This window comes from Tamandua tetradactyla, chromosome 9 (assembly GCF_023851605.1).
Source record: "Tamandua tetradactyla isolate mTamTet1 chromosome 9, mTamTet1.pri, whole genome shotgun sequence".
In the NCBI taxonomy this organism is placed as follows: Eukaryota; Metazoa; Chordata; class Mammalia; order Pilosa; family Myrmecophagidae; genus Tamandua; species Tamandua tetradactyla.
The window spans coordinates 21,045,573-21,065,720 of record NC_135335.1 but is presented as its reverse complement, the minus strand read 5'-3'; positions in this window follow the sequence as shown (position 1 = coordinate 21,065,720).

Genomic DNA, 20,148 nt, shown 5'->3' with positions numbered 1-20,148 from the left:
GAATTTTCCATTTCTCCCTCTGTTATTTATTTCTAGCTTCATTCTGTTGTGATCAGACAATATATATTGTATGATTTCAATATTTGGGAATCTATTAAGACTTATTTTGTGAGGCAACATATGGTCTATCCTGGAAAATAAGCCCTGTGCTTCAAAAACAATATGTATTTTGTTTCCATTTGCTGCGCATTCTATATATATTTGTTAGGTCAAATTGATTTGGTGTTATTTGAGAAGGTAAGTCCTGTAATTCTTTATTTATCTTCTAACTAGATGATCTACCCATTATTGATAGTTGCATGCTAAATTATCCTGCTATCATTAATATAGAACCATGAATTTCTCCCTTCAAATCTGCATATGCTTCATATAATTTGGTTATTTGTAGTTACATGCTTATATGTTTGTAATTGTTGCCTATTCCTGCTAAATTATCCCCTTTATCAATATATTATGCCATCTTTGTACCTTGTAACTGCTTTTGATTTAAAGTCTACTTTGCCTGATATTAATATAGCAATCCCAGGCCTCCTTTGATTACTACTTGCATGGTATATATATTTTTTCCATTTCAACTTATTTGTTTCTTTGAATTTAAGGTCAATCTTTTTCTCACAGCTTATATTTGGGTCATTCTTTTATGTCCTTTCTGCCAATCTCTGCCTTTTGACTGGAGAGTTTAATCCATTTATAATTGAAGTCTCTATGATAATACAGAACTTTCTTCAGCTGTTTTGCTATTAAACTTTTGTAAGTCATACATTTTTTTGTCTCTCGCTTCTGTTAAAGACTACTTTTATATTTATTTGGGTTATGTATGTGTTGTCTCATATTGAATGCCTTCTCATTTCTACCTGGATATAATTTTTATCTTTTTTCCTTATGGTTAACATGGGGTTAATTTTTTTTTCTCCATGAGCAGGCACCAGGAATTGAACCCAGGTCTCCAGTATGGCAGGCAAGAACTCTGCCTGTTGAACCACCATGACCTGCCCAAAATTTAACATCCTAAATATACAAAATCATATTTGATGGAATACCAAACTAAGTCTAGTAGCATGCACATTTTCCCATATCCTTCAATCCCCTTACCATTTGGGGGTACATTTTATCACTTAAATCTTTGTACATTATTTGTCCAAAACCCTAGATTTATCATTACTTTTTATGTATTTCTAATTTAAAGCCTTTAGGAAGTTAGAGATGCAATTATATACAAAACAATACAATACAATAATACTGGCTTTTATAATTATCCAAGGATTAGTGTATCCTTTTTCTAACTTTATAAAGGAGTCATTAAGAGTCAACACATATATGAGGATTTCAAGGAGTTTCCAAGTAAGAAGTCACACTTCCTCCCCTTCAATTCATTTCCTGACCTGCAGCCAAAAGGTTCTTAAAATGTGTACTTCCAGTCACATGACTTCCTTCTTAAGGCAATAATTTCCATTTGAGTTACTGTGAAAAGTAACATCCATGACAAGGTTTTCACAATCACACAGTCACATTGTGAAAGCTATATCATTATACAATCATCTTCAAGAAATATGGCTACTGGAACACAACTCTACATTTTCAGGCAGTTCCCTCCAGCCTCTCTGTTATGCCTTAACTAAAAAGGTGATATCTATTTAATGCATAAGAATAACTCCAGGATAACCTTTCAACTCTGTTTGGAATCTCTCAGCCATTGATACTTTATTTTGTCTCTTTCCTCTCTTCCACTTTTTGGTCAAGTAGGTTTTCTCAATCTCTTGGTGCTGAGTCCCAGCTCATTCTAGGATTTCTGTCCCACATTGCCAGGAAGGTCCACATCTCTGGGAATCATGTCCCATGTAGAGAGGGGGAGGGCAGTGAGTTTGTTTGTTGTGTTGGCTGAGAGAGCAACAAAAGAGGTTCTCTTGGGGGTGACATTTAGGCCTAATTTTAAGTAGGTTTAACTTATCCTTTGCAGGGTTAGGTTTCATATGAACAAACCCCAAGATTCGGGGCTCAGTCTGTTGCTTAGGTTGTCCTCACTGCTTTTGAGAATATCAAGAATAAATAAATAATAGGGGGAACGAATGTTAAAGTAAATTTAGTAGATTGAAATGCTAGTGATCAATGAAAGGGAGGGGTAAGTGGTATGTATGTATAATTTTTTTCTGTTTTCTTTTAATTTCTTTTTCTGAATTGATGCAAATGTTCTAAAATGATTATGATGATGAATATACAACTATGTGATTAAAAAATTATTGCGCTTTTCTTTCTTTGCTTTGATTATATGTTATATTTTACAATAAAAAAAAGCTTAAAAAAAAAGAGAGAGGAGAGCAGACAGCAGCTGGTCTGCCTTCCAGGAGGATGGTGTTCAAGCCAACAGAGGGGGAAAGCTGTAGTTACAGGGCACCATAGCATAAGGGCTGCATACAAAGAAGCTGAAGCCAATCCCCACCTGGGGTCGTAACCTAGTTGGACCACTAAACAAATGGTAATTATTTAATCTTCCTGTGCTTCATTCATTCAACAGATTTTTATTGAGTAGCTCCTCTGTGCCAGGCACTGTACTAAGGGCTGGGAATATAACTGCCAACAAAATAGACCAAAATCTTTCTCTTTTTGGGTGTGTTTTGGGAAGGGGGGTGCTTCTGGGTTGATGGTACTAGTGTTTCTTCTTCTTGTGGTTGTTTTTAAAAAACATGTTTCTTTTTGTTCTGATTCATTGTAGAAAATTTAGAAAATGCAAAAAAAGAAAATGAAAATGAAAATCATCCACAGTTCTATCATCTAGATAAATCCTTGGGTAATAGTGTTTCCTGATCTGGGTGCTGGAGACTTGAGTTTTCAGTTTATAAAAACCATTGAACTATACAGTTTATGGTATGTGCATTTTTCTGGATGTGTACCATATATCAATTAAAAGTATTTTTAAAATCCCCCCCTAAAAAAAAAGCAGCATCCTCCATATGGCATCAAATGTGCTGTATGATTTATTGCCCTATCCGGCTCTTCTTTGGGGCATTTGGTTCACCATATCTGTATTTAATTTCTCTTAGTTCCTAGAAATTACCAGGCTCTTTCATGTGAAGATTGTGGAACATATTTTCTTCTGATGAGATTACTCTCGCCTCTCTCCTCACCCCTACAGTGATTTCCTTTTGGATCGAGACTTCTTGTATTTCAGGTCTTTTCTAATAACCTCTTCTTTCAGAAGTCTTGAGCTGTAAAGCACAACATGCATTTTTTTTCCATTGTTATCTTCTTTAGAGATTATATACATATATAGAGAGAGATGGGCTCTCTCAGATGTTTACAATTGTGTCCAAGTATTTGAACTTAAATCAACTTCGTATGTCCCAGATATAACTTTCCCTGTCTAAATAAGTGATATAGCACCAATATATAACTTCAAACTGAATATAGTCACTAATATATAAGTGGTAGAAAAAGTTCAGGCTTACCATTGATGCAGTGGGTTTAAAATCCCAAATTTTGGATGTCAAACAAAATGATCATAATTCCTGCCTTGTAACAAGATTTAAAGCTGGAGACTTCAGAAAAAGATTTTAGCATACAAATTAATGACAACAGTGCTATACATCTAGCTTTGAATCTCCTTACTTATGTATGATTCATATGGGGAAACTGATCATGTGAGTAATTTAGTTAGGTTGCAGTCCTGAGTGAGTGAAAACAAGTAGTGACACAAAAGCTTGTAAAGGTAAGTTGAAGTCAGTTTGTAAAGAGCCTTGAGTGTCAGGGTGATGAATCTATACTTTGTATTTTGAGGAGTAGAGAGACCCTCTATAGGAACAGATAGATAACTAGAATAGCCTTCTATATATCATCTCTGATTTTCCTTCTTTCTACACTCTTCTCCATACCTCTCTCTTCTGTCTTTTTGTGTCTGACTCTAGTGCTCCCTTTAGTATTTCTTGCAGAGCTGGTCTCTTGGTCACAAATTCTCTCAGTGACTTTTTGTCTGAGAGTGTTTTAATTTCTCCCTCATTTTTGAAGGACAATTTTGCTGGATATAGGAGTCTTGGTTGGCAGTTTTTCTCTTTTAGTAATTTAAATATATCATCCCACTGTCTTCTAGCTTCCATGGTTTCTGCTGAGAAATCTACACATAGTCGTATTGGGTTTCCCTTGTATGTGATGGATTGCTTTTCTCTTGCTGCTTTCAAGATCCTTTCTTTCTCTTTGACCTCTGACATTATAACTAGTAAGTGTCTCGGAGAATGCCTATTTGAGTCTAATCTCTTTGGGGTGTGCTGCACTTCTTGGATCTGTAATTTTAGGTCTTTCATAAGAGTTGGGAAATTTTCAGTGATAATTTCTTCCATTAGTTTTTCTCCTCCTTTTCCCTTCTCTTCTCCTTCTGACACCCACAACACGTATATTTGTGCGCTTCATATTGTCCTTGAGTTCCCTGATACCCTGTTTAAATTTTTCCATTCTTTTCCCGATAGTTTCTGTTTCTTTTTGGAATTCAGATGTTCCACCCTCCAAATCACTAATTCTATCTTCTGTCTTTTTAAATCTATCATTGTAGGTATTCATTGTTTTTTCCATCTTTTCTACTTTGTCCTTCACTTCCATAAGTTCTGTGATTTGTTTTTTCAGTTTTTCTATTTCTTCTTTATGTTCAGCCCGTGTCTTCTTCATGTCCTCCCTCAATTTATTGATTTCATTTTTGAAGAGGTTTTCCACTTCTGTTTGTATATTCAGCATTAGTTGTCTCAGCTCCTGTATCTCATTTGAACTATTGGTTTGTTCCTTTGACTGGGCCATATTCTCAATCTTCTGAGCGTGGACCGTTATCTTCTGCTGGCATCTGAGCATTTAGTCAGATTTCCCTGGGTGTTGGACCCAACAAGTTTGTAAGATTTTTCTGTGAAATCTCTGGGTTCTGTTTTTCTTACCCTGCCCAGTAGGTGGCGCTCATGGCACACGTTTGTCTCACGTGTTTGGAAGGGATCCCCCTGGTCACCGTTCTCCACGGCCTGGGGATTTCTGATCCAATTCTCTCAGTTGTTCTGGGGGGCCGTGCGTGGTGGGGGCGTCAGCCACCACGGCTTGAGGGGACCCTGTGGCTCCTTTATAAATGCCCCTATTCGTGTTTGGTTGGACCCAGTCCCTGCCACTGTCGGAAATTCCCTCCTCTCCCTGGAGGGGTGTCAGTAGCCGTCCACCGCGGCCCAGGGAACTCGCCACCGGACCAGGAAGCGGCCCACGGGGGAGGGGCATCAGTCGTCGGCCACCGCAGCCTGGGGAACTCGCCACCGGACCAGGAAGCCGCCCACAGGGGAGGGACGCCAGTTGCCAGCCACCGCGGCTTGGGTAGCCCTCTGATCTGAGACTCATAGCTGGTCCAGGAAGCTGCCCACAAAAGAGAGGCGCCAGCCACTGCGTCTTGGGAAAGTTGCCTCTCCGAGACTCTCAGCCAGCCTGGGAAGGAGGGAGGGAGGTGCTCCGGTTGCCAGCTGCTGCAGCTCAGGGAATCGTGCACTACTCGGGGATCTCACCGCAGCAGAGTCTCGCAGCCAGTCTAACCAGTCCAGACTGGGGTACGCTGTGTGTCCATTCCCTGCCGTGGCCCCGGGAGTTGTTCTGCACTGTTTCTGTTCACCTAGTAGTTGCTCTGGAGGAGGAACTAAGACGTGCATACCTTACTAAGCCGCCATCTTGGCCCCTCCCCTAGAATAGCCTTCTGTTCTAATTTGTTAGCTGCCAGAATGCAACACACCAGAGACAGATTGGCTTTTAATAAAAGGGGATTTATTTTGTTAGTTCTTCAGAGGAAAGGCAGCTAACTTTCCACTGAGGTTCTTTCTTACATGGGAAGGCACAGAATGATCTCTGCTGGCCTTCTCTCCAGGCCTCTGGGTTCCAACAACTTTCCCAGGGGTGATTTCTTTCTGTACCTCCAAAGGCCTGGGCTGAGCTGTGAGTGCTGGGATGAGGTATGCTGAGCTGCTTGGGCTGTGCTATGTTGAGTCTCTCATTTAAGCACCAGCCAATTAAGTCAAACTTTGTTCAGTGCAGCAGGCATGCCTCCTAGCTGACTGCAAATGTAATCAGCAATAGATGAGGTTCATATACCATTGGCTCATGTCCACAGCAACAAAACTAGGTGCCTTCACGTGGCCAAGTTGACAACTGAGTCTAACTACCACACCTTCAGACTCAGAACTGCTCTTATCCTTTGTCATTAGTCATGTTGCATCTCAATGAACATTACCAGGTGTTCTCAAAACATTAAGACAAACATATCTCACTTCCTGACAAGGTAAAACACTAGACCTCAAGTTAGAAGATTTAGATTTGCATTCTAGTTACAACATTTACTGTTGCTGAGCTCAAAGGGAAACATTTTGGACATGAACAACTCACAAAGTTTTCTTGGTGTTAGCCTTCTCCTACTGCCATTATGGCCAGGAGGGATGTTATCTGGATACTAAGAACATCAGCTCTTATACAGTAGTGATAATAATTTTGCTTCTCTGGAAAGCTTTAGCATCAAGCCTTAGACTTGAAAGATTCATTGTTTCTCAATGCCTTGATTACAAAATGTGGGTTCTTCCTAAAGTTCAACATACACAGTATCAACAAATGTCCCAACCATGCACATAAATTTCAGACCATGAAAAGATAATGGAAAACAAAGCATTCTTAAGATAACTATAGTAAAGTTGTTTTAAATGGTGCAGAAATTCAGGTGGCCAGAAGGCTAGAATATTGTCTTTGTCAGGAAAACAAGAGAGAAAAATATTCAATTATAAGAGAGAAAATGGTCTACCCAATGAGAGCATGGGCTCCTTTAAAAAGACAAAGCAATTTTACTGAGATATTCTTACACACCATATAATCCATCCAAAGTATACAATCAATGACTCACAGTATCATCATACAGCTGTCTGTTGTGCACTCATCACCACAATCAATTTTAGAATATTTTCACTAGTCCTATTTCCCTCATTATTATTTTTAACAATTTTATTCACACACCATACTATCCATCATAAGTGCACAATCAGTGCCTCTTGATATAACCACATAGTTATGTATTCACCACTACAGGTAATATGAGAACATTCTCATTTCCTCTGAAGAAAAAAATACCATAACCCTTATATCCTCTATTATTGACATTTGGTCTTTGGTATAGTGACTTTGTTACAATTAATGTGAGAATATTATGAAGTTACTGTTATCTACAGATTTAGGTTATATTAGTATTTTCCTATATACCACCATATTATTAATGCCTTGCAACAGTGGCAGACATTTGTTCTAGTTCCTGTGAGAACTTTCTTATATTTATACACTTAATCACCATGATTGTCCTCTAAATTTTGCTACTATACAGTCCCAGATTTATCATCTAGTTTTCCTTCTGGTGACATACATGATTCAGGTCTTCCTTTTTCAACCATACTCATACTGAGCTTTGTTAATTACACTTGCAGTATTGTGCTTCCCTCACACTATTGTGCTATCCATGTACAAACCTTTGCAGTCAACTTTATTGAGTTTTTTTTACTCCTTAAGCATTGATTTCCCAATCTCTGTCCTCTTTCTATCTCCTGATAACTTATGATTTTCACTTAAACTCTCAAAGCGTTTCTCATTATAGTTAGTTCATATTAGTGAAACTATGCAATACTGGTCCTTTGGATTCATATTATTTCACTCAATGTAATGTGCTCATGGTTTGTTGACATCTTTACCATGCCTCATGACCTCATTCCTTTCTGCAGCTGCAGAATATTTTTTTGCGTTGGTATGCAAATGTCTGTTCATATCCCTGCTTTCAGTTCTTCTAACTATATACCCAGTAATAGAACTGCTGAATGATATGGCAATTCTATAATTAGCTTCCTGAAGAACCACCAAACTCCCTTCCAAGGTGGGTGCACCATTCTACATCCCCACCAACAGTAAATAAGTGTACCTATTTCTCCACATCTTCTTTAGCATTTGCAGCTTTTTATGTTTTTTGTTTGTTTGCTTTATTTTATAATGGCCATTCTAGTGGGTATAGGATGGTATATGACTGGTTTGGGTTTGCATTTCCCTAATAGCTAGCAAGGTTGATCATCTTTTCATATATGCTTGAGTCATTTGTTTTTCCTCTTTGGAAAAGTTTCTATGCATATCTTTTTCCTATTTTTCAATTGGGTTGAGGGTCTTTTTGTCCCTGAGTTGTAAGATCACTTTATATATTCTGGATAATAGACTCTTATCAGATATGTGGTTTCTTAATATTGTCTCCCACTGACTAAGATGCCATTTTACTTTCATGCAAAAGTCTTTTGAGGTTCCAAATTATTTGATTTTGAGGAGATACCATTTATCTATTTCTCTTTCACTGCTTGCACTTTCATTGAAAGGTCAGGAAACCATTTCCTTTCACAAGATGTTTAAGACAGTTCCCTACATTTTCTTCTAAAGGTTTTATGGTTTTAGCTCTAATGTTTAGGTCTTTGACACATTTTGAGTTAATTTTTGTATGAAATGTGAGATAGAGGTCCTCTTTCATTCTTTTGTATATGGATATCCAGTTTTCCCCAGCTCCATTCATTTAAGAGGCAGTTCTGTCCCAGTTTAGTTGACCTGACCACCTTGTCAAAAACCAATTGTCCATAATTGTTAATGTCTATTTCTGACCTCTTGATTCAATTCCGTTGACTGGCACATCTATCTTTATGTGTTGGTACCATGCTATTTTGACCAACATAGCTTTGTGATACGTTTTAAAGACAGATAGCATTATACCACCAACTTCACTGTTTCTTTTCAATTTATGTTTAGCTATTCAGAACACTCTGCCCTTCCAAACAAATTTGATTATTGGTTTTTCTATTTCTGCAAGTAAATTGTTGGAATGTTGATAGGTATTGCATGCAATCTATAAATATTTGAGGTAGAATTGACATCTTAACTGCATTTTGTCTTCCAATCCATGAACATGATCCATTTATTTAGGTCTTACTTGATTTCTTTTTGTAGTGTTTTTTAGTTTTCTGTGTATACATCTTTATGTCCTTGGTTAAATTTATTGCTATGTATTGCTTTCTTTTGGTTACCATTGTAAATGAGTTTTTCTTTTTGATTTCCTCCTCAGATTTCTATTTACTAGTGTATATAAATACTACTGATTTGTGCATATTGGTCTTGTATCTAACCACTTTGTTGAATGCATTTATTAACTATAGTAACTTTGCTGTAGATTTTTCAATATTTTCCACATGTAGGATTATGTCAGCTGCAAGCAATGAAAGTTTTAGTTCTTCCTTTACAATTTGGATTCCTTTGGTTTCTTTTTCCTGCCTAATTACTCTAGCTAGAACTTCTGGCACAATGTTGTATAGCAATGGTGACAGGAGGAAAGAAATAAAAAAGACTAGAGTGGAAAAAACATTAAATCAAGGACATAAAAACAAATTGATTGCCCCTTAGCCAGAATGACAAAGAAAATGATGCAAATAAATAAAATCTAAAATGGGAGGGGGCTCATTACTACTGACCTCCCCCTTATAAAAGAGATAATGAGAGGATACAACTGTATGCCAACAAACTGGACAACTTAGGCAAAATGGACAACTTCTTAGAAATATATTAACAACCTACACTGACTCAAGAAAACCAAAAGACCTCAATAAAACAAGCACAAATAAAAAGATTGAATCAGTCATTAAAGCCTACCCAATAAAGAAAAGTCTCAGACCAGATGGCTTCTCATGTGAATTCTACCAAGCATTCCAGGAAGAGTTAGGACCATTCCTGCTCAAACTCTTCAAAATAATTGAAGAAGAGGGAAAACTATCTGACTCATTCTGTCAATCCAAATCACCCTAACCCAAAGTCAACAAAGATACTATAAGAAAATAAAATTACAAACCAGTTTCTCTAATGAAATGTAGATGCAAAACTCCTCAACAAATAGTTATAAATGAAATCCAACAGCACATTAAAAAAATCATACACCATGACCAAGTGGATTTTATTCCAGCTATGCAAAGGTGGTTTGCTACAAGAAAATTAATATAATACCCTGTATTAGTTTGTTAAGCTGCTAGAATGCAAGATACCAGAGATGGAATGGCTTTTTAAAATGGGAAAATGATAAGTTGCAAGTTTAAAGGTCTAAGCCTATAAAAATGTCCAAACTAAGGCATCCAAGGAAAGGTACCTTAATTCAAGAAAGGCCAATGGATCTGGAACAGCTCTGTCAGCTGGGAAGTTACATGGCTCACATCTGTTAAGCCCTTGTTACTTGGTTTCACTGCTTTCAGCCTCTGTTCCTACTGTGGTTCCTCACTTTGTTTCTCTGGGGATGGCTTTCATCTCTTGCCTTCCTTTGGATCTCTCCAGGTCTGGCTTGCTTAATATCTCATGGTGATGTCTGCTGGGCACCAAGCATTTCCAATCATCTGTGTCTCTGTTCTCTGAAACACCTGTTCTCCAACCATCTCTGTTGGTTTTATCATTTCTGCTTTGAGGTTTCTTCAAAATGTTTTCCCCTTTCAAAGGACTCCAGTAAAGTATTCAAGACCCACTTGAATGACTGGAATTACATGCCCATCTAATCAAAATGTTACATCCTCAATTGAGCATGTCACATCTCCATGAAAATAATCAAATCAAAGTTTCCACCATGCAATATTGAATTAGAATTTTTAAAAATGGCTTTCCCTACAAGATACGATCAGGATTAAAACATGGCTTTTATGTGGCACACAGTAGATTCAAACTGGCACATACACCATATTAACAAGTCGAAGAGGGAAAAATGATCATCGAAATTAATGCAGGAGAGGCATCTGATAAAAGTCATCATCCTTTCTCGATACAGACATTTTGAAAGATAGTAATAGAAGGAAATTTCCTCAAGATGATAAAGATCATACGTGAAAAATTTAAATGTACAGATACACATTGCAGATCTTTAAGAATTACTTGCAATTTAAAGTAATAATGATAAAAAGTAATCAGGGGAAAACATGGAAATTTAGTTCTTTAACATATTACTGTCACTCAATGAAATTGTCTTATTTTACAAACCATTAGATTTGAGAAACAGTGAACTTATTGATTATCCAAAACCATATGGTTAGTGTACATTTTGTATGTCAGACTATAAGTATATTTATTCATTCATATTATACAGTACTTCTCAAGCAATTCCTATGTGTCCCTTGCTGCATAAGATAAAATAGGAAATACATCAATAAAGCAATATAAGATCTTAGGGAAGCTTCATAATGGCAAAGAAGCAAGGTCAGGACAGAGGTTGCCTGAGTTTGTATCCAAAAGCGACAACACGCAAGCTGTGTTAAGAAAACCAGTGTGCTTTTCCCTTGTGTGCACCACTGGTGCCAGTACTTCTGTTCATGGCTCTGGGAAACCCCTCTTAGGGAAGTGAGGTGCTGCCTCTGTGGAGCTGAGTCTGAGGCCTGGGTGCCTGCCCCATGCCAGATGCAGAGGTCATAACCCAGCAATGACCTAGGGGCTTCTATGACCATGCTTTTTGGCATTTGAGAATTTGGCAACAGTCTTGAAGGCAGTACCCATGTTCTCAATGTGGATTCCTGGTGCCAGAAGGAGTAGAGCAGAGTTTCTTTTCAATGAATTGTGATTGTTTATTTTGAACTGTGTCATGGCACCTCATAGGAATCATAGCAAGATCTTACCTTTTTTGCACCTGACTTGGCAATCTCCCAGGGTAGAGTTGACTGCCTGAGAGGTATTTTTCAAAAGTATTTAAAAGCAAGTATGATAGGCACTACTATATAGGGCAAGAAATAAAATTTGAGCAAACAGTAGACAGCAAAAAAGTCTGAGAAGAAAGGTTAAGGATTTAAAATCTTTGAAGGTTAAGGGCTCTTCAAAGACCCCCACTTAACTACTGTGAATTTAAAAGGCAAGATGCCCAGAGTGAAGCACATTGCTAAGAAAAAACCTGGGAAGACCCCAAGTCTTCACCTTTGATTGAACTTCTGGCACTGTGCAAGCAGCAAGTGAAGGTGAAGGCAGGGTCAGAAACTGCCCAACTGAGTATTGACAGAGTACCCAGGCACACACAGAGCCTCCTGGCAAAGACTGGGAGGTTTATTATTGTTACTGTTGTTTTTTTAGTTTTAGGCATTTTAAGAAAATTGTCAAATCACTAGCTGTTGAGCCAACCAAACAGAGACTTTAGGGATCACACAAAACAAAAAATATAGACTTTGCAAATTTAGTTCATAAAAGTCAGCAAACAAACACTAAACCAAAACAAGCAGCAATAGCAAACTGAAGAGTTGGAAGACTCTGATTACAGTGTTTAAGCATTTGCAATATTCAGAAGGTCCAATTTTCATCAAAGAATTACAAGGCAGGCAAACAGTCAAGTATGGACTATACACCAGATAAAAAGAAAATAGAAACTCACCCTGAAAAACCCCAGACATCATAACATGGCATCTCTAGCATTGAATACTCAAACACTGAATATGTTCAATGAGCTGCAGAAAACAGTGGGAAATAAGGGAAATGCTAGGAACCCCAAAGATTTGAAATCACACACAGTAGAACTGGTGAAGGAAAATAAACTAAGAGAAATAATTTGTTCATCAAAGAAGATGGACAAATTTAAGCCAACATAAAAACAAATGAACAAACATGATTTTAGAACCATTGAGATTACCCAATATAAGAATGAAATAGAATGAAGAAAGGTGAAAAGAACCCCAGAAACCTGTGAGACACTGTATTAGTTAGAGTTCTCTAGAGAAACAGAATCAACAGGAAATATTCATAAATATAAAATTTATAAAGTGTCTGACATAAGCATGGAAACATAGAGTCCAAAATCTGAAGGGTAGGCTGTGAAGCTGATGATTTTGATGAAGGGTCTGGATGAGCTCCACAGAAGAGGCTTGCTGGCCAAAGTAGGAAGAGAGCTTGTCTCTTCTGAATCCTCCTTAAAAGGCTTCCAGGGATTAGATTAAGCATCACTCATTAAAGAAGACACTCCCCTTGGCTGATTACAAATGGAATCAACTGTGGATGTAGCCAAAGTGATCATGATTTAATTCTATGAAATGTCCTCATAGTAACAGACAGACCAGCATTTGCCCAACCAGACAAACAGGTACCACCACTTAGCCAAGTTGACACATGAACCTGACCATGACAGACACTATCAAGCATGCTAACATGTATAATAGAGTCCTGGAAGGAGAAAATAAGGGGAGTGGTTCCAAAGGAATATTTGAAGAAATAATGGTTAAAAATTTCCCAAATTTTATGAAGGACATGAATCCACACATTCAAGATCAATGAATCCTAAATAGGATAAACTCAAAGACATATAAACCAAGACATATTATAATCAAACTATCAAAAGTCAAAAAAATAGAGACTGCCAAAAGTAGCAAGGGACAAATGTCTTGTTACATCAAAGAATCCTCAATAAGATAAATAGCTGATTTCACATCAAAACTATGGAGGCCAGAAAGCAGTGGAGTGCCATATTCAAAATTTTGAAAGAAAACAGCTCTCAACCAATAACAGTATATCCAGTAAGGCTATCCTTCAAACTAAAGGAGAATTTAACACATTTCCAGACCAACAAAAGTTGACAGAATTTGTTGCTAGTTAATCCTGACTTCCAAAAAATGCTGAAAGGACATCCTGCACCTGAAGTGAAAGGGCACTAGATGGTAACTGAAGTCTAAAGAATAAAATGCATTGGTAAAGTTAGCCATATTAATGTATTTCTGTTTAGTACTTCTTTTTTCCTATATTATTTAAAGATAGCTACATAAAATAATAAATTAATGTCTGTGGATATACAACATATAAAGGTATAATTTATAACAACAGGAGAGGTGGGGAACAGATATATATAAGAGCAGTTTTTGTATAATAGGAGGGCAGAAATAGAGGAATTGAGCAACAAAATTATGACTGAGGAAACAAATAGAAAATGGCAACCTAACCCCTTCCTTATCAGTAATTACACAAGATGTGAATAGGTTAAATTCTAATCAAAAGTCAGAGATTGGCAAACAGATTAAGGAAACCATAAGTCAACTATTTCTGTGTACAAGAGACACACTTTACATCCAAAGACACAAATACAATGAGAGTGAAAGAATGAAAAGTTCAATGCAAATACTAACCAAAAGAGAATTGGAGTGGGCATACTCATATCAGACAAGATAGACCTTAAGGTAAAAATTGCTATGAGAGATAAAAAAGGACATTATATATTGATAAAAGAGTGACTCTATCAAGGCGATATAACAATTATAATGCACTTATCAGGAGACTCCCAACATATATGAAGCAAAAATGATAGGCAAAGGGGTAAATAACAGTTGTAGTTGGAGACTTCAACACCCCAACTTCCTGTTGGATAGAACTGGACAAAAGATAAACTAAGAAGGAGAAAATTTGAATAACATATAAAGCAGCTAGCTCTAACATAGACTGCCCCAACCAACTGAAGCAGAATAACATTCTTAAATACACAGGGAACATTTTAGACAGACCATGGTAGGCCACAGAATTTGTCAATAAATTTAAGAGATTGAAATCATACAAAGATTATGTCTGATCACAATGGAATAAAATTAGAAATAAATAGAAGGAAAATTGACAAATACGCTAAGTTAAAATATATATATACCCCAAACAGTGCATGAAAGAAGTTAGTAAATGCTTGCAGGTTAATGGGATGAAAACAAAAAATACCAAAAACTGATAGAACGAAGCAAAAGCAATGCTCAGGGTAATGTGTAGCTATGCGTACATGAAAGAACAATCTCAACTCAAAAACCTGACATTCCACCTTGATGAACTGGAAAAAGAAGAGCGATCCCAAAGCCAGCACAAGGAAGGAAGCAAAGTTTAGGGTAAAGCTAAATAAAAGAGTAAAACAGTAGCATCAATGAAACCAAAAATTGGTTCTTTGAAAAGATCAACAAAATTGGCAAACTTTTAGCTAGACTGACCAAGAACAAAAGAACGTGCAAATTATAAAATCAGTAATAAAGTGGGAACATTACTAGGGGTAGTTGCAATTTAAGAGAACACTATTAACAATTTATTCCATCAAATTAGATAACCCAGTGGAAATGGATAAAGTCATAGAAACAAACTGCCAAAACTAACTCAAGAAGAATTAGAAAATCTGAATACATCTTTAAAATCTTCCAACAACAAAATGGTTCAGGACCAGATGACTTTGCTGGTGGATCTATCATGAAAAAACATCAGTCTTCCTCAAACTCTGCCAAAAAATAGAGAAGGGAATGCTCCCCAAATTGGCCAATAGTACCCTAATACCAAAGACAGCACCAGAAAGGAAAACTACAGACCTCTGTCCCAAACAAGTAGACAAAAAAAAATCCTCAACAGAATGCTAGGGAACTCAATCCATCAGCATATCAAAAGGATTATTATATGCTGTAACTGAGTAATTCCAATCTGAAATAAAAACCCAGGAGAACTGAAAATGAAGTTGCACACAAATATTTATAGCAGCATTTTTCACAATAACCAAAAAGTAGAAACAATTAAGATGCCCATTAACTAATGAAAGGATAAACAAAATATAAGCATATCCCTATGAAGGGATGTTATTCAGGCATAAAAAGAATGATTTACTGATAACATGCTACAATATTAAACTTTGAAAACATGTTATATGGAAGAAATTAATTACCAAAGACCAGGTGTTTTAGGATTCCATTTATATGAACTGTCCAGAATAGGCAAATTCCTAGCTACTGAAAGCAGATTAGTAATTATCAGGGGCTGAGGAGAAGGGTAATGGGCTGCTTGATGGGTATGGGATTCCTTTGTGGTGAAAATGTTCTGTAATTTGATAGTGATGGTTGTACAACATTGAGAATGTGCTGGAAGTCACTGAATCATGCATTTTAAAATAGCAAAAATGGAGAAATTTGTTTTTACATGGTTTTACTACAATGAAAATAAATTGTTCTCAAAAAAAAGGCAAGGTATTTAAATCCATAGAGTTTTATAAATATGAATTATATAAATTTATAATTATAAATTATGAAAAGTACCAGGGAAGATTATTATAAGATATCATTAGATTGTACTAGAAGGTCTGACATAAAGAAGGATCTTAGGGATGATTTATCTGAGAAAATATTTAGCCTCAAGGATAACAAGAGGAGCTCAATAATCAGAGTGGGTGATGAGGCTGCTGGGAAGATAGTGTCAGGTTCCAGGTGAGAAAAGGCAGGTATAGTGTGGCTGGTACCAGAAAAATAAACAGACTCACTAATTTAGGTAGGTGACGTGGGCAGGACCAGACAAGATAGGGACCGGATAGTCTAGTTAGACAATTTGGAGTTTCACCTGAGTGTTAAATGGAGTCACTGAAATGTTATAAAAGGCATGGTGTGGTCCAAAGTAGATGACTGTGGGAAATGGCTGCAAGCTACCCAAGGAAAGCTTTCAGGAAAACTTTGGCTTACAGTGACCCATTTGGCTTATGGTAACTCAAGATATCCTACTAGGATCACTTGAGATATTTTAAGCCAAGAAAAATGGAATGCTTCTTCATTACAAGAAAAATAGCATATGTGTTGGTTTCCCATTTATTTAATCCCTTAGGAGCTACTTGATCCAGGACATGTTCTCACAGGTATTTGCACATATACACACTTATACACACCACATGAACAAACACATTGCCACCATGACATTGTGGTTTATATTGGTAATTCCTTCCCTATTGCCTCAGTGTTACACACTGCCTCCTGGGTTTAACCTCCCTGGGAGTTCAACTCCACTGTAACTTATCATCTCCAATGTACTTATGGTAGCCACAGCAGAGTTTTACATGGATGCTGATGACCCCAACCAATGCATTTCTTAATGCCTGGGTGAAATTAGAATCTCTGAAGACCTTGGGAGAACAAGATGAGTGAGAGGTGTGACAGTTATGATTATGGAGTTGCAGAGAAGATTACACAGCATGGACCATGAAAATATCTCAATAATCCCACACTTTAGACCTTCCAGATGTGGTCAAAGAAAACCTTTCATTTAGGGTAGTCCATTATTGACTGAAATGGTGGGCAGGAACTATACCTTATGACAAAAAAATTCATGGAAAATTCAATTTCCAAGTTCTCAGACTTGTCTTTCTAGGCCCAAATGTCTCCATCCTAAGCTTTAAGATCCCACTGCTTTCTAGTTGGTACTCATCTTTCCATTATCAAGAGCAACTATTTACTTAGACTGCCATTCTACAATCCTAAAAATCAGACCTTGCCTTAGTCTTTAACAATGTCCTCTCTAGGACCACAGGAGATGAAAGACTCTTAAAATATGCTTTCTGCTTACTGGCTGCCTGGTTCTGTTTACAGGAGGATCTATACTCATTTCAATAGCAGTCAACTCAATGGCTCACACAAATTTGTAATTTCTATTTGCATGCCTCTTTGCTGTAAGCATTTGGTTTATAAATACCTTTTGTAATTTCTATTTTCATGCCTCTTTGCTGTAGGCATTTGGCTTATCAATATCTTATTTACAATTTCTACTTCATACCAGGAAATCGTGATGCCCCTACATGTCAGAGGCTTCCAGAGTGCCATTCCCCTTTCCCATCAAAGGGCTCATCTACCTATTCATCAAATATGTGAGCATTTCTGATCCATTTGAATATTTGTCACCTGGTGCTACATCTAAGATCAGTATGAGTTATCAACCTAATGAATAACAGATATCCCGCATAAAGTGTGCAATTTTAAGAGGGTTTAATGTAGCACGTTTTGCAAGGAAACAAATATGTTATGGGGGAATTGCATGGAATAGGGTAGTAATCCCAAGGCTAGTCACTTCTGAGAACTGTTACCACACATGACACTGAAGAAAGAGGAGTGAGTGGTTAAGGGTATGAAAGTAGAATTTATTAAAGGGTTGTCTGGCAGAAGCTATGGCTTTTTCCAAGGATGCAATGAGTTGTGGTCACCTTGAAGTAATTAGGGACAAATCTTCCAAACTCACTTTGGTCACTCAACTGAAAACCATTGGCTAAACCCATTGAAAAGACCATTGAAACAAGTGATACACATATCCTAGCCTCTTAGAACAAAGAAGAGGCTAGAAAAGGTTGAAGACAGGAATTGGAGGGACCAATGGAAAATATCAAGCACAAACTAGACAATCAGAATTTAAGTACAAATGCTTTATTAAGAAAAGTTTCACATGTAGTGAATAGTATATAGGTTTAATTTATAAATATATTTAACTTCTTAACAATCCAAAATGAAATAAGATAAAAAAATGACTTATTGCAATTTCCCAGGGAATCACAAACTCCAAAGTACTTTTCTCCAACCTATTAAATAAGAACCAATTTTTCAACACCTGATTAGTTAAATTATCTACTTAGTCATTCCCCAAGCTGTGAAATCATGAGGGGCTACAGGAATCTACAACCCTTGGGATCTAGAAGTTCATGTAAAAGATTCTGCAATCAGCAGATTTTATTATTCAAGATGATGGTATTACTCAAAATGTTAGGTAAGTTACCTGCTTCAAAACTGTATTTCATGCTGACAGCCTTGCACTAGACATTTTCATGCTGTTACATTAACTACTACTGTTACATTAACTACTAAAAAAGGCCACTTTTCAAATATCTTCACAATCATACTAGAGCAGCTTCTGAAACAGCTAAGAGGGAAAAAGAGATGCATTATTTTTTATGTTTGTGCAGAAAAGGAAAATCAATAATTAGGGAAGAAAAAGGGAGATAAATTAAACAAGAACAACAAAACGAGCATTAAGAACTACTTAAAGGAAATCACCTTTGTTGAGTATCTCAAGAACAATGAAGAGAGGAAGTGAAGTAGTAGAGACTAAAAGATAAAGGACACCAAGAAATGTTTAATCTTTTATCTTGACATATTTTGAGAAAGCAAGAAAGCACTTTATAGAAGATGTGCAGACAACAGAAGAGTTAAAAGGGATAATGTCAGCTGTATTGCAAACACTGTCAGATTAACCTAGTTTTTTAGTTATGGTTAAGAAGTAAAGAGCTCAGCTATGCAAACCTGTCACTCAACTTGTATACTTGAGTGTATTTCAGAAGAAGAACCAAGGAAATGAGTGCCAATTTTATTGTTGGCCAAAATTACTTAAGAAAGTTGTTTTTCCCCTAATGAAGAGAATTTTACATCTTTCTGAAGAGACCCAAAACAGCCTGGGACCCAATGGAAGTCAATTATCATTTCTATTGTGATGGAAGTGAGAACAGAGTATGTCACTGCAGCGTGAATGAAGGAGAAGGAGCAAAACACTGGATTCCATGATGGTGGTGAGGCCATTAAAAAATCTCCGGGCCAAGGGTAGTGATGATAGGGTAAAGTGTAGAGAGTGGAAAGGGGATGAGTAAACAGCAAGAGGATAAGGGAGCATTATTGGATACAAAGTTAGCTAATTGCAATGATTTGTATAAAAAAGCAATATTACTACTTTACTACTGTGTAACATCATTAATTACATATGACAGATAAATTTAAATATCATCTAAGGAACAAAGCACATTCTATACAATATTTCCTTTAAATTTCCCTATACTACTATTCCTATAAACAATAGAGAAAACTGACATGTAGGAAATTTCTTAAAGTTTTCCAATGTCACAGAAATAGAAATTTGGCAACAGGATTCAAACTGAGATCTATTTAAGCTCATCTCTATAAATGTATACACTATGCCACCTGTGTCACCTTTTTTAGCTCCTTGAATGTTCATAGCATTGAAATATAGACAAGACTGCTGTAATAAATGATAATCAGATAAACATAAAAATTATAATACAATGCTAATTTTTTCCAAATTTCTCAGACATGATTGACAGACAAGCTGAATCAGAAGCACTTGTGCTGCTTGAAAGAAAGACGGTTCCTGGGCTGTGCCCACAACATGCTACTTTAGGGTTGGAACCAAGGAGATTCCAATTGACCTGAAGTGCTTGTATCTTGAGTATTTACCCCTTTTCAAGCACTGGGCTCAGCCCTTAGGTTTTCTCAATTAGTCTTTAAAACACTTTGGAGAGAGAAATATGCCATTTTACTATAAAGAAACTCTCTGATGCTTACTTCAAGGTCCAGATTCTGT